Source organism: Pseudophryne corroboree, chromosome 1 (assembly GCF_028390025.1).
Source record: "Pseudophryne corroboree isolate aPseCor3 chromosome 1, aPseCor3.hap2, whole genome shotgun sequence".
NCBI lineage: Eukaryota > Metazoa > Chordata > Amphibia > Anura > Myobatrachidae > Pseudophryne > Pseudophryne corroboree.
The window spans coordinates 383159653-383179287 of NC_086444.1; the positions used below are offsets into that span (position 1 = coordinate 383159653).

General features: G+C 43.9%; 1 long non-coding RNA gene across 2 annotated transcripts in view; it reads right to left on the reverse strand.

Annotated features, from left to right (window-relative positions):
• The window catches only part of LOC134886889 (uncharacterized), a 133371-nt gene that overhangs the window by 80563 nt on the left and 33173 nt on the right, over positions 1 to 19635 (reverse strand). Inside the window, exon 2 of one of the 2 annotated variants that reach the window (XR_010170983.1) lies at positions 7662 to 7847. The exons of the other annotated variant lie outside the window; for it this stretch is intronic. This is a non-coding gene — a long non-coding RNA (uncharacterized LOC134886889). The remainder of the gene's footprint in view (positions 1 to 7661; positions 7848 to 19635) is intronic. 2 annotated transcript variants of the gene reach the window in all.

Here is a 19635-nt window from a genome sequence, read left to right on the forward strand (position 1 = left end):
TTTATGCTGCTCAGGGTGCCCCCCCTGCGCCCTGCACCCTGTAGTGCCGCTGTGTGTGTGGGAGCATGGCGCGCAGCACGGCCGCTGCGCTGTACCTCAAAGCCGTCACTGAAGTCTTCTGATCTTCTACTCACCCGTCTTCTGACTTCTTTTTCAGAGAAACTCAGGAGAGCTCCTCAGTGTGCATCAAGTCTCACTGGGCACAGAATCTAACTGGAGTCTGGAGGAGGGGCATAGAGGGAGGAGCCAGCTCACACCCATTCAAAGTCTTAAAGTGCCCATGTCTCCTGCGGATCCCGTCTATACCCCATGGTTCTTGAAGCGTCCCCAGCATCCTCTAGGACGTATGAGAAAGTGGAGTAGTTGCCCAAAGCTTCTGTCATTTCATAGACTGCGCTATATGAATAATAGTTAGATGATAATTGGTTGCTTTGGACAACCACTCCCATTTTATCTCTCTCCAAGGCTTGATACATCTCCCCTATAGTATTGGGATTGGGCATGAACGCAATCCCTACAAACAAACTGCTTTATTTCTGTAGTTGTAACTTACATCTGCAACAATCATTTTTTCACAGAATGGAAAGCAGGTGTAGCATTATATTTATGAAAACAAGGGTTGCTTGTAGTAATTGTGTCTAATGTAGCCCATACACTGGTGAGATATCAGGTACAAGCCTTCGATTTCGAAGCAATGTATGCACATTTTATGTACCATGCGACGCGGGCACGCCGGTCAAAACTCGCGTCTCAAGATAGTATGTGCTGCACTTAATATTTATCGAATCACGGTGTGAACTCATGCTGTTTTTTACCACTTTCGATTTATCACAGTGCGATGTGTGATATGTGAAGACAGGAGCTGACTTCCTGGCCACTCCTCTTCCTCCCGCTGCGCACATGACTGGAGAGGAGGTTGCAAGCACGCTGCTGAGCTCCCAAACAGCGGACAAGGTAGGCAGGGTACACCACTGGCCACCAATGATTATTATGATGTTTTACCCCCACTGCCCATCATTATGCTGCTCTACCCACGATTATACTGGCCTACTGCCCAAAATGCTGCACCACTGCAAGCCCCTGGCCACGCCCTAAACACCATTATACTGCGCCACTGGCCACTATTATGCTGCTGCACTCACCATATACTGGCCCACTGCCTTGCTGCACCACTGCAAGCCCCTGGCCGCACCCTTAACACCATTATACTGCGCCACTGCAAGCCACCATTATGCTGCTGCACCCACCATTTACTGGCCCACAGCCCAAAATGCTGCACCACTGCAAGCCACTGGCCGCGCCCTAAACATCATTATGCTGTCCCAATGCAAGCCACAGCCCACCATTATGCTGCTGCACCCTGCACACCAATGTATTATCCCAACATATTTCAGATAACTCACAGCAGTAACTAGAAAACAAACTTTAACCAGAATAATACTAGAAAAAAAACTTTATTTAACCAGAATAATACTAGAAAACAAACGTTATGTAACCAGAATAATGGAACTTTTTTCATGTTTATTCATTTTCCTTTTTTGCATTCTTCAGATGTCCTATGAGAGCCGTGATTTCCTATTGGGCTTTATCAGCCTGTACCGTGAGGAGGAGTGTCTGTGGCTGACATCCTCACCAGACTACAGCAACAAACAGAAGAGGGAGGCTGCTTATAACCGCCTGGTGGAGTACTCGAACCCCACTTACTTTGCTGCCTCGGTGGCCTGGGTCCGGAAGAAAATTGCCAATATACGGACAGTCTTTGTAAAAGAGACCCGCAAGGTGGAGGAGTCCAAGAGGTCAGGTGGCGGTGCAGACAAGGTGTATGTGCCGCAGCTGTGGTACTACAAAGAACTAATCTTCCTCCTGGAGAAACGGTCAGCTAATGAGTTTCTAGTGGTGATGGCAGAGACCAAGGAGGGAAGTCTCGATGTGGAGGAGGCCGAAGGTGTAAGTTGCTTTTTAATTGTTATTACCTAATATATTCCTCCTGCCATGCCACAGCTCCTTCCTCATTGAAAAAGGAATTATATTTTTCCTGGACCTCTTTTGCCCTTGCAGTGCCGAGTAAATTTACTGCAGGTGGTCCCACTGAGGAAATCGGCACTGTCACCACTAGCTGGTTGGGGTCTTCCGGTCCTGCTGGGAGCAAAGGTATTTGCCTCATGGTCTTGCGTCGGAGCATGTTGTGCAGTATACAGCATGCTGTTACTACACAGTCAATTTTGTCCAGCTTCATGTTGATGGGTTTGTGGAAGATCCTGAACCGGTTGCTGAGAATGCCAAATGCATTCTCAACAACCTGACGGGCCCTAGAAAGGCAGTAGTTGAAAATGCGCCTATCGTGGTTCAGGACTCTTTGCGGGTAGGGCTTCATTATGTGTTCGTGCAGAGTTGGTGGTGAGCCTATTATAGAAGCGCGTATTTTTCAAGGATCCACCATCTGAGCAATGACCATTTTTCCCTACATCCAGGAAAATAAATTCATAGTTTGCATTGACCACCGCCATGAGAACAATGTTAAAGTAGCCTTTATAAATGAAGTAGTCCGACCCGCTGTTGGTGGGTTTGGTGATGCACACATGTTTCCCGTTTATCGCACCACCACAGTTTGGGAAATTCCAGCGCCTGTCAAAGTCCTCTGCAATAGCTTGCCACGTTTGTAGGGAACTGTAAAAGAAAAAAAAGTTTAAATATTTACTAAATATGTTTTTTTGTCCCTACAGACACCTGAAGACCTCAGCTGTACTACTGACCTCAACAACACATCACCATAGGAACCCAAATCTCCACAGCTGCAGGGTTCCAGGAGGAAGCCAAGGAAAACAAAATTTGTGGGAGACCCGCTACTATTGGAAGCCCGTTCACAGCTGCTCCAGAAACCTGATGAATTTGATGACTTTGGATCATATGTTAGCAAAACCATGTGTAAGGTTTCCCAGCAGCAGCAAGTAGAGTGCCAGCACCTGGTGTCACAGGTTTTGTACAAAACACTCACAGGACAACTGAGACAAGAGTGGAACGTTCATGGGCCAGAACCTCAAGCACCTGCTCCTCATCTCTCATTGACCTTCAGTTCACCACCCACCTACTCTTCCTCCAGTACCCATCCTCCTCCACATCCCAGCTACCATTCCGGTTATCCGCTACCGCAGACCCCATCCATCTACCCCTCATCCACTTTCCATCCTCCTCAAACCCCTCCTCATCAAACCAGCCACCCTTCCCGTTATTGTCAACCCCCACCCCATCCACCTACCCTTCCCCCACTATCCAATCTCTTCCTCAAGCCAGCTACCTTTCCCAAGCCAGCCACACGTCCACCATCCCCTCCGCAATTTTGACCTCCTTGATGTCACAGGGGGGATAAGAGGAGGCGGAGGAGACAAGTCTCTTTCAAATGTAGGGTGATTGTCATTAACTGCTGCCCTTGTTATACATACCAACAGATGTGATGCATTCTGATATCATGGTGAGTGTCAACGCTTTCAGGCGGACAATGCACACATGTTGCTAGGGACAGGTTTATGGTACCGGGGACCCATCTTCCTGCCCCTAGCTGCATGTGTACAATGCGCCCCTGGCACCGGTGACACTCAACACCGTAGTATCAGAATGCACCACATCTGTTGGCATATATAAAATTCCTGCTGCCCTAGTATATACTGCGATAGATCTGGTGCACTATGATATACAGCATTTTAGTGGCGCCGCTTTCAGGTGGACAATGCACACATGCAGCTTGGGTCAGGTTTATGTTGCAGGGGAGCCTGAAGCCAGGCCTACCTGCATGTGTGCATTGTGCCCCTGAAATGCTGCCACTCAAGAAACACCATATATCATACTGCGCCATATCTATATGCTGAAATTAAAATTTGAAGGAACATTAAAAGAAAGTTCTAGGGTTTGAAAAAGTTCTGCCATGTTGGCCACATATTTACAAAAATACTTATGTTTTGATATATATATCTACACAAATTTTTTTTTGGCTCACAAGTGTATTCATGCACTTATATATTGCATCAGATGTGGTGCATTCTGATACTACGGCTTTGAGTGGTACCGCAGCCAGGGGCACAATGCACACATGCAACTTGGTGCAGGTTGATGGAACCAGGGACCCATCTTCCTACCCCAAGCTGCATGTGTGCATTGTGCCCCTGGCTGCAGTGCCACTCAACGCCGTAGTATCAGAATGCACCACATCTGCTGCTATATATAGCAATTTGTTTTCATTTCATAAATGTAATGATGCACATGTGCTGCATCATGAAAACCATGGTTAAGGGTGGCACCGCTTTCAGGCGCACAATACACACATGCGGCTAGGGGCAGGTTGTTGGTTCCGGGGAACCTCAATCTGCACCTACCTTCATGTGTGTATTGACAGTCCGTAAATTTGCAATATTTTTCCAGACCCAGGCCACAGTGTCCGCTAAGAAGGTGAGCTTTGACTACTTCACCAGGCGGTTATAGGCAGTCTCTCTCTTCTGTTTGTTCAGTCACCCATAGGCACTCTTCCTCACAGTACAGTCTGAAATCATGTGCCACTACCATCATTTCTCATACTGCACAAGATGCTAACATAAAGATACTGTTTGAAAAAGTTCAGCCATGTTGGCTGCATATTTATATATATATATATATATATATATATAAATAGTTATATTTTTATATATATATATATATATATATATATATATATATACATATATAGCATTTTTTTTACGTTCCACAAATGTAATGCTGCCCTTGCTATATATAGCAACAGATGTGGTGCATTCTGATTCTGATACTACGGCGTTGAGTGGCACCGCTACCAGGGGCACAATGCACACATGCAACTTGGTGCAGGTTGATGGTACCGGGGACCCATCTTCCTACCCCAAGTTGCATGTGTGCATTGTGGCCCTGGCTTCGATGCCACTCAATGGCAGAGTATCAGAATGCACCACATTTGTCGCTATATATAGCTTTCTTTTTTTCATTTCATAAATGTAATGATGCACATGTGCTGCATTATGAAAATGTATGCTGTTTGCTAAAGTTTAGCCATGTTGGCCACATATTTAATAAAATTATGTCTTAAAATAAAAAGCACATTTTTTCTACCAAATTCAGTTTGCAAAATAAAACATTTTGTTACACGACAAGCAATGTGTGGTGTCATTTTCTTACCTTGCAGTACTTGTACTGAAGCACTTTGATAATAGCCTTCCAGTTTTCAGGTATGATGTGTGTCAAAGCCTGCGCAGAGATACGGGTCCCAAACTTCAGCTCCTCAAACAACTGTCCAGTAGCAAGGAACCGCAGGGTAGCCACGAGCCTCTCCTCAGCAGGGATGGGAACCCACCATTTGGTATCCCGCTTCTGTATGAGGGGGGTCACCAGACGCAGCAACTCTCGGAAGGTGTCATCATTCATGTGCAGAAAGTTGCAGTAGTCATTCGTGTTGTTGTCCCTGATCTCATCCAGGAGGGGCTTGTAGGAACAAGTAGTCTGCTTAAGCAGCCACTCCTTGGTCCAGCAAGATCTCTCCCTCCATCTTTGCTGGGCCCTCTCCCTGTCTCCCCTCATCTTCAGCCCAGAGTAGCACATGAGAGCCTGATAGCGAGTAGAATCCATCTCTACACACACACAGCAGTAACACTCTGTAATGCAAGCAGAACAAAGCAGTGCACGGTACCTAGCAATGTGGAACGAGCAGCAGGTATATAAACCAAACTTCTCTAGTCACAAAGCAAACAGGAGTGCACAGAGTTAAAATGGCTGCCTGTTTACATATTCCCCAGATAGGCCAGCCCTCTACTTTAATTTTTTGAAATCTTGCAGATAAATCTGGTGTGCTTTGGTCAGCATGCGAAGCGCTCGCATTCAATCATCCAATGCCACCCAATTTGTGGTCGTAAGGGGCATGCGATAAATCGCAGGATTGTATGCACATCGAATGCACAAAAAAAGCTTTTTCGGTGTGATTTATCTCAAGGTGAGCTTCAAGGGATATCGGGCCTGATATCGCGTCAAATGCAATCGCACAAGTGTATGGGCACCATAAGAGCTCGATTCAGACCTGAACGCTGCTGTGCGTTTTCGCACAGCGGGCGATTATCAATTGACTGCTCATGCGTATGCACCGCAATGTGCACGCGTGTCGCCAAACAACAACAGGCATCACCAAACAGCGACAAGCTGATACGAAAATTTCAACCGCACAGCCATTTGCATGCTGATTGATGTGAAGAGACCGTTTGTGGGTGGTAACTGACCGTTTTTTGGTAGTGTCAGGAAAAACGCAGGCATTACCAAGCGTTTTCTGGGAGGGTGTGTGATAGCAGCTCCGGACCCGATCAGCCTGTTCTCATCGCACTGTAGGAGTAGGTCCTGGGCTGCGCACAGACTGCACACAGTGGAAAAAATCATTAGATGGTGAGTGAGGTGCGAACAGATATGCAGATCTCCGCTGACTGAGGGACATTTTTCACACGGCATACACATGCAATCGCACACTTCCATGGGTGAATTTATACTCCCACTGGGCGGCGACTATTTGATCGCAGGACAGCAAAATTAGCAGCACATCGATCAGGTCTGAATTAGGCCCTAAGTGGTACCTGGAATTAGCAGCAGAGGGGTGAAGGTGGTGCCAGGATAACTCATGCAAGTACAATGATGATTAACCTTCGGCTCCAGCAGGTCTGGATTGGCCCTCAGTAATCTGCTACCAGTTTGATTTATTCTCTGCTTTATTACATAAGACTGACGAGGAGCAGCTACATTATGCATCATGCAGTGCCATAGCCAGGTCTTAACACGAGGGGCGGCATAGTAGGAATAATAGGCGCCCATGCCCAATTGTTTCAAAATTCATTAATCAACAACTAAATATATTATTTACATCCAATTTACATCAATAATTACACCTAATATTATATTAATGCATACACGTGACACATGCAATACAGAAACAGTATAAAACAACACATACAGAACTCAGTGAGCGTTAGACAGTAAACAAACCATCCCAGTGACCGCCATACAGAAAACAGAGCCTCAAGTAACCACCGTACAGTATACACAGCATCTCAGTGACCATCATACGATACAGAGGTTTTTTGAGACTACCATACAATACAAAGCATATTTTTGTGATTGCAGCACAATGCATAGAGCATTTTTTTAATACTGTTATAAACTAAATATAGCATTTTTGATACAATATACTGTACAACACACAGAGCAGTTTTGAGACCTTCACACAAATAATTCCCTCATCACTGTTTAACCCCTCATGTAAAATCAATATTTTTTTCTGCATCATTGTAAAGTTAATTAACTTCATTTAACATAATTAGCCCCTTAAATATTTAACTCTCTCATCTAAATCACAAATTACTCCCCACATCATCAATTCATTTTATTAATATTATATAGCACCCTCGTTACCTTGCTCAGTCTAATATAAAAAACACACACGTTAATAAGCCCCAATAGAAGCATTAACAGCTTTATAATTAACTCTGTTAAAACATGCATCCATTAACTTCTTTACCCTCATAATAAAACCCTCTTGATACGTAAACTCTTATACTTAATAACTTCCCTAAACAATACACTTTATGTACTTATTCCCATCTATGACATCTAGAAAGGAAAGAGAGGAGTACTGTAAATCATCTTGGTAGCAGCCAGCCACAGTCTGCTCATTCACTTGTCCCTCCTCATATTCTTCATTCTCAGACACCAGCAAAAAAGCAGTTTGTCATTGCAGAGTCCAGAGGCTACCTCAGATAGGGAGTGTGATTCTCTCTCTCTCTCTCTCTCTCTCTCTCTCCTTCCTCTGTTGACTCTAACTGTAAAGGTAAGTGGGGGGAGAAGTTAGAAGGCATGTGTATGAAATCTGATGTGTATGTGTATGAGGTCTGATGGGCATGTAAGGACTATTGGTGAGATCTTATGGGTATCTAAGAGTTATGCGGAGAGATATGATGGACATGTAGAGAGGTCTGTGGTACATGTGGAGAGGTCTGAGGATTGCATGTCCAGTCAAAAATTGCAACACACATGGTAAATCAACAGCGTTTTGCTACGGCTCTGTACACACTGGTATAAAAGTAAATACAGGTTGAGTATCCCATATCCAAATATTCCGAAATACGGAATATTCCGAAATACGCAATTTTTTGAGTGACAGCGTGATAGTGAAACCTTTGCTTTCTGATGGCTCAATGTACACAAACTTTGTTTAATACACAAAGTTATTAAAACTATTGTATTTAATGGAATTCAGGCTGTGTGTGTATAAGGTGTATATGAAACATAAATGCATTCTGTGCTTAGACTTGGGTCCCATCGCCATGATATCTCATTATGGGATGCAATTATTCCAAAATACGGAAAAATCCGATATCCAAAATACTTCTGCTGCCAAGCATTTTGGATAAGGGATACTCAACCTGTATATGGAATTATTTTTTTTGCTTTTAGACTCTGATTGGCCACTCCTTTGCTAGAACATTTAGGGGCACTGGTATAGTCTGGATTGAGTCCTGTACAGTATATACGCACAGTTAAAGCCATAACTAGTGCCGTCATCCAGGGCCCAACTTGTAGAATACCTGAAATTGCACCATGCAGCCTTGGGGAGCGACACAGCATGTCCTTAAGTACCTACAGCACTCTGGTTTTTATCCTGAACCCTTTTCTGGTACATTATGATGGTACATGTGCTGGGGATGGTGTATGTATGTATTGTGTGTGTTTGTGTGTATGTGGGTGAGGTTAGACTATGATGGCTATGTACACACTCATACAAAAGGTGAGGTTAACTCTTTGCAGTATCTTTAGATATTATTTTACTCTTAGTCTCTAATTCAAAGGTTCCCAAACGCGGTCCACAAGGCTCTGTAACAGTCCATGATTTAAATATATCCATGCCTGGGCACAGGAGACTTAAATAGTACCTTAGTCAATTTGATTTAGCCATCCATGCTCAAGCATGGATATCCTTAAAACATGTATTGTTAGGGGGCCTTGAGGACCAATGGGGTCATTCTGAGTTGATCGCTTGCTAGCTATTTTTTGCAGCGCTGCGATCAGATAGTCGCCGCCTATGGGGGAGTGTATTTTCGCTTTGCAAGTGTGCGAACGCTTGTGCAGCCGAGCGGTACAAAAAAGTTTTGTGCCGTTTCTGAGTAGGTCTGAACTTACTCAGCCGCTGTGATCACTTCACCCTGTCAGGTCCCGGAATTGACGTCAGACACTCGCCCTGCAAACGCTTGGACATGCCTGCGTTTTTCAAAACACTCCCAGAAAACGGTCAGTTGACACCCATAAACGCCCTCTTCCTGTCAATCTTCTTGCGATCGGCTGTGCGAATGGATTCTTTGTTAAATCCATCGCTCAGCAATGATCCGCTTTGTATCGGTACGACGCGCCTGCACATTGTGGCGCATACGCATGGACAGTTTTGCCGAGTTTTGACCTGATCTCAGCACTGCAAAAAATAGCTAGTGTGCGATCAGGTCGGAATGACCCCCCAAGTTGGGAACCACAGTTCTAATTGATCAGGCACCCCTTGTTAGAACATTTAGGGCCAGTTACAGATTCTGGATTACTGAGAGTGCTATGGTTTATGCTGGACAATTGGGATTGCAGTATATGATAGACAATTATGGGCTGTGGCATATGCTTAAGGGAGAATAATGCTGTAAGGATGTGGCATTTGTTAGACAATTGGAGAATGTGGTATGTACTGCATAATTATGAAGTTGTAGGGAACCTTGGATTATGGAAGCCAAACCTGTATTGTTACACCAGATCTATGGATGACTGTACACAAGCTACTGTATACACTTGAATAATGTGTTGAATTCCATAATAACTACATGAATTTTGATAAGTAACAAACCATGGGGGTCATTCCGAGTTGTTCGCTCGCAAGCTGCTTTTAGCAGCTTTGCACACGCTAAGCCGCCGCCTACTGGGAGTGAATCTTAGCTTCTTAAAATTGCGAACGAAAGATTCGCAATGTTGCGATAAGACATCTCTGTGCAGTTTCTGAGTAACTCGAAACTTACTCGGCATCTGCGATCAGTTCAGTGCTTGTCGTTCCTGGTTTGACGTCACAAACACACCCAGCATTCGCCCAGACACTCCTCCGTTTCTCCAGCCACTCCCGCGTTTTTCCCAGAAACGGTAGCGTTTTTTCACACACACCCATAAAACGTCCAGTTTCCGCCCAGAAACACCCACTTCCTGTCAATCACAGTACGATCACCAGAACGAAGAAAAAACCGTGAGTAAAATTCCTAACTGCATAGCAAATTTACTTGGCGCAGTCGCAGTGCGAACATTGCGCATGCGCACTAAGCGGAAAATCGCTGCGATGCGAAGAAATTTACCGAGCGAACAACTCGGAATGACCCCCCATGTTTATATTGTAATTGCAGCATGTTTTGATAAAATAAAATAAGTTTACCAGTTTTGCATTCATTTTTGTAGTGTGTGTTTTGTTAAATTATTAGAACTGTAAGGGCTGGAGTCAATTAACTGGGGTTAATTACCTGTCTGGTTGATCAGCTGGGGAGGAGGCTAAAACAGAAATCCACATTATATGCCTTAATCGCTGGTGCCACGAACTTATTAACCCAAAGATCTTGGAACTTATCCCGTATTCCATGGTTTAACGCACATTAGTTTACCATGTGAAGAAAAGAAGCTGAATTGAATAGCCCCAGGCATTAAAGTCCGAGGCTGCCACCCTTTTCCCGATACTGTAAATGATCGCATCTATTTGAATCTGGTCCTTATACGGTAGATGAAATTTTGTTATAACCCCAATGAAGAATTTACTGTTTCAATATATCAGAGAAAACCGTAATACATGTTATCATTATTAATTTTGTCACTGCTTCCTTTAATTAGCAAAAATAGACCTTCCAGCAAATTGTCTATTCTTGATTGGATAAGATGAAGGCGATAAGAAGTTTTACAAATATGGATGTTTAAAAATGCATAACAGAAATCAATCAGCTCCTAATTTTGTGGCATGCAAACCACCGGCTATTTAAACCTTGCTTACAAGTCCCACAGTGGATCTTTCAATTAGATTGGTATGCAGTTGCAAATCAACAGTACAACATAAAAAAGATTTTTAAGCCCAACATAATTTACAGCAGCCTTTTTTACTCCACCACTAAAGTGAAACTTTATCTAGTGATATATATTGGATACAAAAAGGGTCAAAGTGGAAAACGTTAAGAGGTCTTTCACTAAAATATCATGTGCCTTGGTGAAGTTCCAGATGTCTTATAGAACTTGGTCAGAAAGACATATTGTGTCAACAGTTATCACTTCCAAAGGATTAAACTTTTGTTTAAAATGTAAATGTCACTTTGTATTCCACATCTGTTAGTACCAGACATTCTAATAAATCACTGGTTACATATACACTGAATATATTTATTTTCATTTATTTTAAACTAACACTATAAAGAAATAAAACAATTTGGTATTGTTCTATATATAAGATGAAGTCCACTATTTCACAAAGGGTAACATAAAGGAGCAATCCAGTGACAGATCTAATACAAAATGCAGTTTAGTGACCAATATCCAAAAAAAGAAAGTACTCCATTCATACAGCAGTAGACACTGCTACAGTATATAAAAACATTTGGTTCAGGGCAAAAGTACCACCCCTACAACCCTTCATCTTGGACATGAATCTGATGTACTTTGAACTTTGCATTCTGTGCCCTCTGGAATGCCAGATCTGTTTGTAACAAAGTCGTCCCCACTCATGACCTTTTCATTTCCAACTCCCTGCACCTACTAGCCATTACTGAAACCTGGATTACGCCCTCTGACACTACTTCTCCTGCTGCTCTCTCTGCTGGTGGACTCGCATTCACACACACACCCCAACCTGGGGATCGCCATGGGGGAGGTGTTGGGATCCTTTTACCTTCTAGTTACTCCTATCAACTCATACCACCAGAACCATTCCTTTCATTCTCTACATTTGAGGTGCATGCTATAGGCCTCTTCCAACCAGTCCATCTTAGAGTAGCTGTCATTTACCGCCCCCCCTGGCATTGCCTCCAAATTCATCGACAACTTTGCTTCCTGGCTTCCTCACTTCCTCTCTTCTGACATTCGCTCCATTATGCTAGGTGATTTCAACATCCCTATCGATATCCCCACACAATCCCCTTAACCTCACAAACTCCGTAACCTCACCTCTTCACTGGTCTCTCCCAAGAGACCTCCTCAACCTCCCATGTGAATGGGAGCTCAGTGGATCTGGTCTTCACTCACCGTTGTGATATTTCTGATTTTTCCAACTCCCCATTTCCCCTCTCTGACCACCACCTGCTCTCCTTTAACCTATCTCTCTCTGCTTCCCCATCTCTACCTCCAAAGGCTACCTTCACTAAGCGTAACATTAAGGCTATTGGCACCACATTCCTTTCCTCCCTGTTTGACTCACTTCTCTCTCCTATTCTCTCTCTCTCATGCCCTGAACAAGCCACTTCCATATACAATGCATCCCTTACTTCTGCTCTTGACTCTGTTGCTCCACCAACCACTATTCACCCTTGCAAATTAACACCTCAACCCTGGCACACCAAATGCACCAGATATCTGCAAAAATGCTCACATACTGCTGAGCGACACTGGATGAAATCACGCTCTTAGGCAGACTTCCTCCATTTCAAACTTATGCTCTCATCCTTCAGTGCTGCCCTTTCCCTTGCTAAACAGTCATACTTCAAGAACCTCATCTCCTCCCAGTCTTCCAACCCCGGGGCCTCTTTGCCATTCTCAACTCACTCCTCTGCCCACCTCCACCTCATCTCCTCTCCTCACTCTCTGCTCATGACTTTGCCACTTACTTCACATCCAAAATTGACTCCATACGTCAGGACATCACATCACACCAGACCATCAGCAACCAGCCTCCTCCCATAACTTATCACCCCCACCCCATCCCTCTCACCAACTCTTACATCTTTCTCCCATGCATCTGGTGAGGAAGTCATGGCCCTCATTCGTTCCACTCCCCTTACCACCTCCCCTCTTGACCCTATACCCTCCATCCTCCTCCGCTACCTCTCTCCCTCTGCCTGTTCCCATCTTTCCCACCTTCTCAATCTCTCCTTCTCATCAGGCACTGTCCCCTCTGCCTTCAAGCATTCACTCATCTCTCCTATTCCCAAAAAACCTACCTTTGATCCAAACTCTCTCTCCAACTACCGACCCATCTCTCTTCTCCCTTTTGCCTCCGAACTCCTTGAGCGTATTGTCTCTAACCGCCTTTCTTTCTTTCTTTCTTTCTTTCTTTCCTCACACTCACTGCTTTACCCATTCCAGTCTGGCTTCCGTCCTCTCCACTCCACTGAAACTGCCCTTACAAAAGTCTGCAATGACCTCCATGCTGCTAAATCTAAGAGCCACTACTCTCTACTTATTCTTCTTGATCTCTCTGCTGCTTTTGACACTGTGGACCACCCTCTCCTACTGCAAATCCTTCACTCCATTGGTCTGCGTGATACTGCCCTCTCTTGGCTTTCTTCCTACCTCTCTGACCATTCATTCTCTGTCTCCTCTCATGACTCCCCCTCCCCCTCACTTCCACTAACTGTAGGTGTACCCCAAGGCTCTGTCCTTGGTCCTCTTCTTTTTTCTCTCTATACATCCTCATTAGGTAAGATCATTAGCTCTTTTGATTTCCAATATCATCTATATGCTGATGACACTCAAATCTATCTTTCCTCTGCGGACCTCTTCCCTACTCTCCTCACTCGAATCTCCAACTGTCTCTCTGCTATCTCTGTTTGGATGTCCCAGCGCTTTCTTAAACTTAACATGTCTAAGACTGAGCTGATCATCTTCTCTTCCTCCCGCATACCCTCACTTCCCACAATCTCATTATCTATTGATGGCACTACTATCTCCTCTAGTCCCCAAGTGCGCTGTCTTGGAGTAATCCATGACTCCTTCCACTCCTTCAAACCACACATTCAGCACCTCTCACAAACCTGCTGTTTTCATCTAAAAAATATTTCCAGGATCAGACCCTTTCTGACCCAGGACGCTACTAAGACCCTTATCCACTCACTGGTCATCTCCAGACTGGACTACTGTAATCTCCTCCTGACTGGCATTCCTAACAAATACCTCTCTCCACTCCAATCTATCCTCAATGCTGCTGCCCGGCTCATTTTCCTCACCAAACGCACTACGTCCACCTCTCCTCTCCTACAAGACCTTCACTGGCTTCCTTTCCCTTTCAAAATCCATTTCAAGCTTCTCACACTCGCTTACAAAGCCCTCACCCACTCCTCTCCTATTTACATCTTTGAGCTTATCTCCCCATACTCTCCCACCCGTCCTCTTCGCTCTGCTAATGCACGCCAACTCTCCTGCCTACGGATTACTTCCTCCCACTCCTACCGCCAAGATTTTTCACGTGCTGCTCCAATTCTCTGGAATTCCCTACCTCTCCCCCTCTCTACAAAACTGCAAACGGGCTCTCAAGACCCACTTCTTCACCAAACCCAGCCAAATCTCATCTTAACCCTCTGTTCCACGCTCTCTATGTACCCCGTCTGTGTCACCCCTGTCTGTCTACCCCTCATCTTTAGAATGTAAGCTCTCACGAGTACGGCACTCTTCCCTCATGTCCTTATCCTTTCTCTTACTTTAATACTCTTAAACTGCATCAACTCCAGCAGTCCTCTGCCACCTGATACTTACTTCAGTGTTATCTGCTTGATGTAGCTATGTTTATTTACCCTGTACTTGTCCTATATTGTCTGCAACTGTAAAGGCCCATACACACTTGACGATGCACACATCGTTAACGACCGTCGTTAACTACTTCCCTTGAACTTCCCTTGAACAGCTGAGCAAACGACATGAGCATACACACTACCAACGACCAAAGACGAAAGACCGAAGACCATAGACCATTCATCGTTGAAGCATCCAAGCTGAACAGTTTATTAAAATAATGAGCTGGGAACAGGGCTGGTGAACAGTGGCTTGGTCGTTGGTCTTTCACACCATACACATTCAACGATGTCTCTGGTCGGTAACGACCATAGTGGAAATTGAGCATACATGCTCCACAGATAAGCGAGGGTCGTTAACGTCCCGCGGGGCCGCGCATCGGTGGTCGTCGGATGCATACACACTTGACGATATAATGAGCGACGTCGTTGATGAGGGCTGAAATGAACGACGTCGTTCATTTTATCGTCAAGTGTGTATGGGTCTTAAGTTGCTGTTTTCCTGTTTTGATTATTTGTTTATGTACTCTGTAATTGGGCGGTGCAAAACCCTTGTGGCAACATATAAATAAAGGATAATAATAATAATAATAATAATAATAAAAGCAGCTGCCATGTGTTAAGAGTGTTACATGGGTGAGAGATAATAAATGTCTGTTTATAATTAGGAACCCTTGCATTTGCTGACTATACATTGAACAAGGCACTATTAGTGGTAAGACCTGAGCAAATTTATATAGTATGTCAGTAATGGGGAGAGTTTGGGGTGTGAGTTTGGGGTGGGGCCCCATGAGTTGGTTTGGCCAGGCTGCTTCAGGGCATCACTGTCACAGCCTCAGGAAACACTGGTGCCAGTTACTTACCTTTCTGGCCTTTGTGAGCATTTAGGATGCTCTGACAGTCCGGTGGCATGCTGTTCACACGGCTGCAGTGATCACCGCGGATATGACTGGGTCTTCTGTGTGCGATGCACAGGGGTACAGAGTGACTGACTTGAGGTACTGCAGTGGTGTTACATGTGGCTTTGCTCCTACTGGCCCGGCAGCTTGGACTGTGTCATATTGCTTACTGTCAGCTGACCAGTCCCTGACCAATCCCTCGCAGCCTAAGTGCCAGTTGATGTTCTCAGCCAATCCTGAGTCATCCATGGGTATAAAGCTTCCTGCTTTCCAGAGCTCAGGTTGCCAGTGCCATAAGTCACACAGCTCTGTGTGTGAGCTTTGAAGCAGCACTCCTCCAGTTATCCAGTTACTGCATATTACCTGCATTTTCCCTGAACTTCTCTGCTGTACTACCTTACAGAACCCATTGGTTCCAGTACGATATCATAGTTACCATTGGTTCCAATCCGATATTACAGTTACCATCGGTTCCAGCCTGATATCACAGTTACCATCGGTTCCAGTCCGATATCAGAGTTACCATCGGTTCCAGACTAGTATCAATGTCAATATCATCACCAGTCTGAGAATCTAACTGGATGTTCTCTGCTCCACCATTCTCCCAAACCCTCAATCTCTGCCTGATCCTCTCACCAGTCTCTAGTGCTAGCCCAACTGACCCAGTCAGGAGGCCGCGACCGACCCGTTGGGTGCAGCAAAACCCAAATCCCCTTGCTGGGTTCGCTGGAGAAGACCACCTGCGAAGTAAGACTCTGCACCCTTGTTATGGGTCAAGTCAACTACCTGGTGCTAGTTTCAGAACCCCTTCTGACCTCAGACAGGATCAGAGCTTCCCATGATTCATATGAGAAGGAATACATTAAGCCTCCTAGCTTGCAGCAGAGCACTAGTCCAGCCACTGGTGGTTCTGACACACGGCCGTTGATATCCACACACCAAATCTAGACAATCACAATGTAGCACTTATTTTAGCACTTTACAGCACTTTTTATCAATGTTACACTTTTAACACATGTATTGTCTCTCACCCATGTAACACTCAACACATAGTAGCTGCTTTTACTTATCTAGCACTCTTTAACACTTTACTTGCTATCTGACTAGTATTGTGCCTTTGTTTGAGCTTTGTTGAACTTTAAGGACCTACCGGATGATGAGATTACCCGGACATGGTGGGTAAGCCCATACTTTTTACCAAAATTCTGCAAACCTCAGTTTTACTTGATGTTAAATTGCAAAATGTATTACAGTTCTGGAAAGTGATGTTTGGAGAGTGCATCTGCATTCTTTTTTATCAGCATGGTAGCATCATTTAGCCCATACTCCTATGAAACTAGCCAATGGGAGTGGAAAGTGTTCTATAACACCAGTATCCGCTGTACTCTCACTGCACAATAAACATGCACCTGAGCAATAGAATACATTTTCTTGCAATACTAGATTGCTGCTATTTATTGACATTTTACCTATATGCCACTTTAATACATCTCTGCAGCCAGTACACCGGATTTGTCAGTGCAGATATAGTTCTACATTTATATTTATTTGGCAAGAGCCGTAAATCTACTATGCACACTAAATAATGTATAAGTATTACTATTTTTTATATTATCATTGATATGTACAGTGTGTACCATGTTTACTCATATTTATGATGTTAGTCATCAATTAAATACTCATTAATTTTATAAGCGTCTTCATTGTTTGAGTCTGCCATGACAAGTTCTTCATTATATATAGCGCAATGCTATCATCATTTTTATTGTCATCAATTGCCAATAAATGAGGCTAGTTCCAGTTTAATGCTTAAATAAGCAGCATCCTGTCAACAGCAAATTGACAGTCTACTCAGTTTATCTCTGTGAACCAGCATCCTGTATCCTGTACTTTACTAGCTGATCTCCTGTATTTTGACCAAGTGATCTCAGATGACTACTGCATTCAGTGCCATCTTAACATATGGGTATAGTTGGCAGCTGCCCAGGGCCTCACAAATCTAGGGACCTTCAAGCAGGGGCGGGCTGGTACCTCCAGAGGTTTTTGGAATGTAGAGAATGCTGCCTGGCTGCTAAGATTGTGAATTACACACAGTCTGTACCTGCCTCCCAGCCTGCAGCCAGACAGTGAATGTCTGTCAGCATGCTGATTGGTGGATGGCTGGAGCTATTCACCAGAGTGCAGGATTATCTACCTGCCTCCCAGCCTGCAGTCAGACAGTGAATAATGCTATCCACCAATCAGAATGCTTACTAGGTCGATTCAATATATGGAAGCATGTGGAGAGATAGTGCAGGACCGCAGGAGGGGTAAGCTATGATATTATATTTGTATTTATTCTATGAATGGGTGGGTAGGGGCCACAGTTCATTACTTTGCCTATCACCTACAATGCTGTTAAAATGGCCCTGATTGTACTTTCTTTGATTCTTAATCCCTGGTCTGGGGATACTACCTTTTCTGACTCTGAACCCCTGGCCTTCAGAAAACAAGGCACTGGACTCCTGGCTATTTTCTGGAATTTCTGTTACTCGAATCCCCAAACTCAACCTCTGTGTACTTAAAGGAACATTACACATTTTCTCAATATGCTCCTGCCATTGTAATTCACAAATCAGTATGTGCCATACATAGAGCATCATTTTTGACTGTGGGTCTGCTGCAGATAAACTGTCAACTTGTTAGCAATTATATAACTATTGGGAGTTATCTACAAACAAGCCATTCAGTGCAGCAATGAGCAAGAGTAATTTATTCTTTTTGCAACATCTTGGATCTGACTTTACTCCTCCGTGTTCAGCATTGTCAGTCACAATGGTAGGTTTATCAAAAGGACACCAATTTTCTTTAGATGATGAGCAGGTCAGAGTTTTCTTCATGCATCACGTAGTCATAATTGTGCACACAGAAATTGGATTTTGTCTCTGTACATGATAAACCTGAACTTGTTCTCTACTTTGAATGTCACTGTAAGCTTTTACATAAAAATTCACAGTCTATTTCCTTTTAAATTTATCACATGACCTTTTAACCTATCTCTACTAATATCTAACAAGGAATCCTTGTAGGTTTGTTGCTCACTTGACAATTGGCAGAATAAAAGTTTAAAGGCCAGGTTAAAACATAGGCTATGAACAAAACAAATACACATGTTTCAGGCAATGTGCTGCACATCAGTACGTAAATTTAAAATTGCTTACCACTTAACTTCATAATTGGAGTAGCTGCACATATTATAAGCTACAAACATTGTGGATTTGTCAGCGTCTTCAGACAGAATGTGTAGGAGTCTGATACAATAAGCATGTATGTTAACTGCTGTTAATTATAGTCTGCAGCAATAAATTAATGCTGAGATAGTGCCTATTCATAACAGCTGTCAGACTTCACAATGAGGAGAACTTGAAAGTGGCTCTGCATTATAAGGAAATCCTTAGGAGGGGTTTAATATGAAATACCTACAATCAAAATCCCGACGGTCAAAATACTGACAACAATTGACCAATGGTCAAAATCAGACACGGTCAAAATACCGACATTTAAAATGTCGACAGGTCAAACAGTCGACAAGAGTTTTTCATTGTCTTTTTGGTGTGTATGTTGACATAAGTTGACATGGACACCGTATAAGGGTACCGTGTCCCCTAGCATGGCTCACTGCGCTCGCCATGCTTCGGGCACGGTGCCTCGCTGTGCTTGGCACGCTATTATCTTTCCACTCCAGGTCCACTGGGATGGTAAAGTGTAAATGAAAAAATCATGTCAACTTTTTGACCTGTCGACATTTAAAAGTCGGTATTTTGATCTTGTTGGTATTTTAAATGTCGGTATTTTGACCATGTCGGTATTTTGACATTGTCGGATTTTGACAGTCGGTCGATGGTTGTCGGTATTTTGACCGTTGGGATTTTGATTGTAGGTAAATTGACTGCATCCCCCTTAGG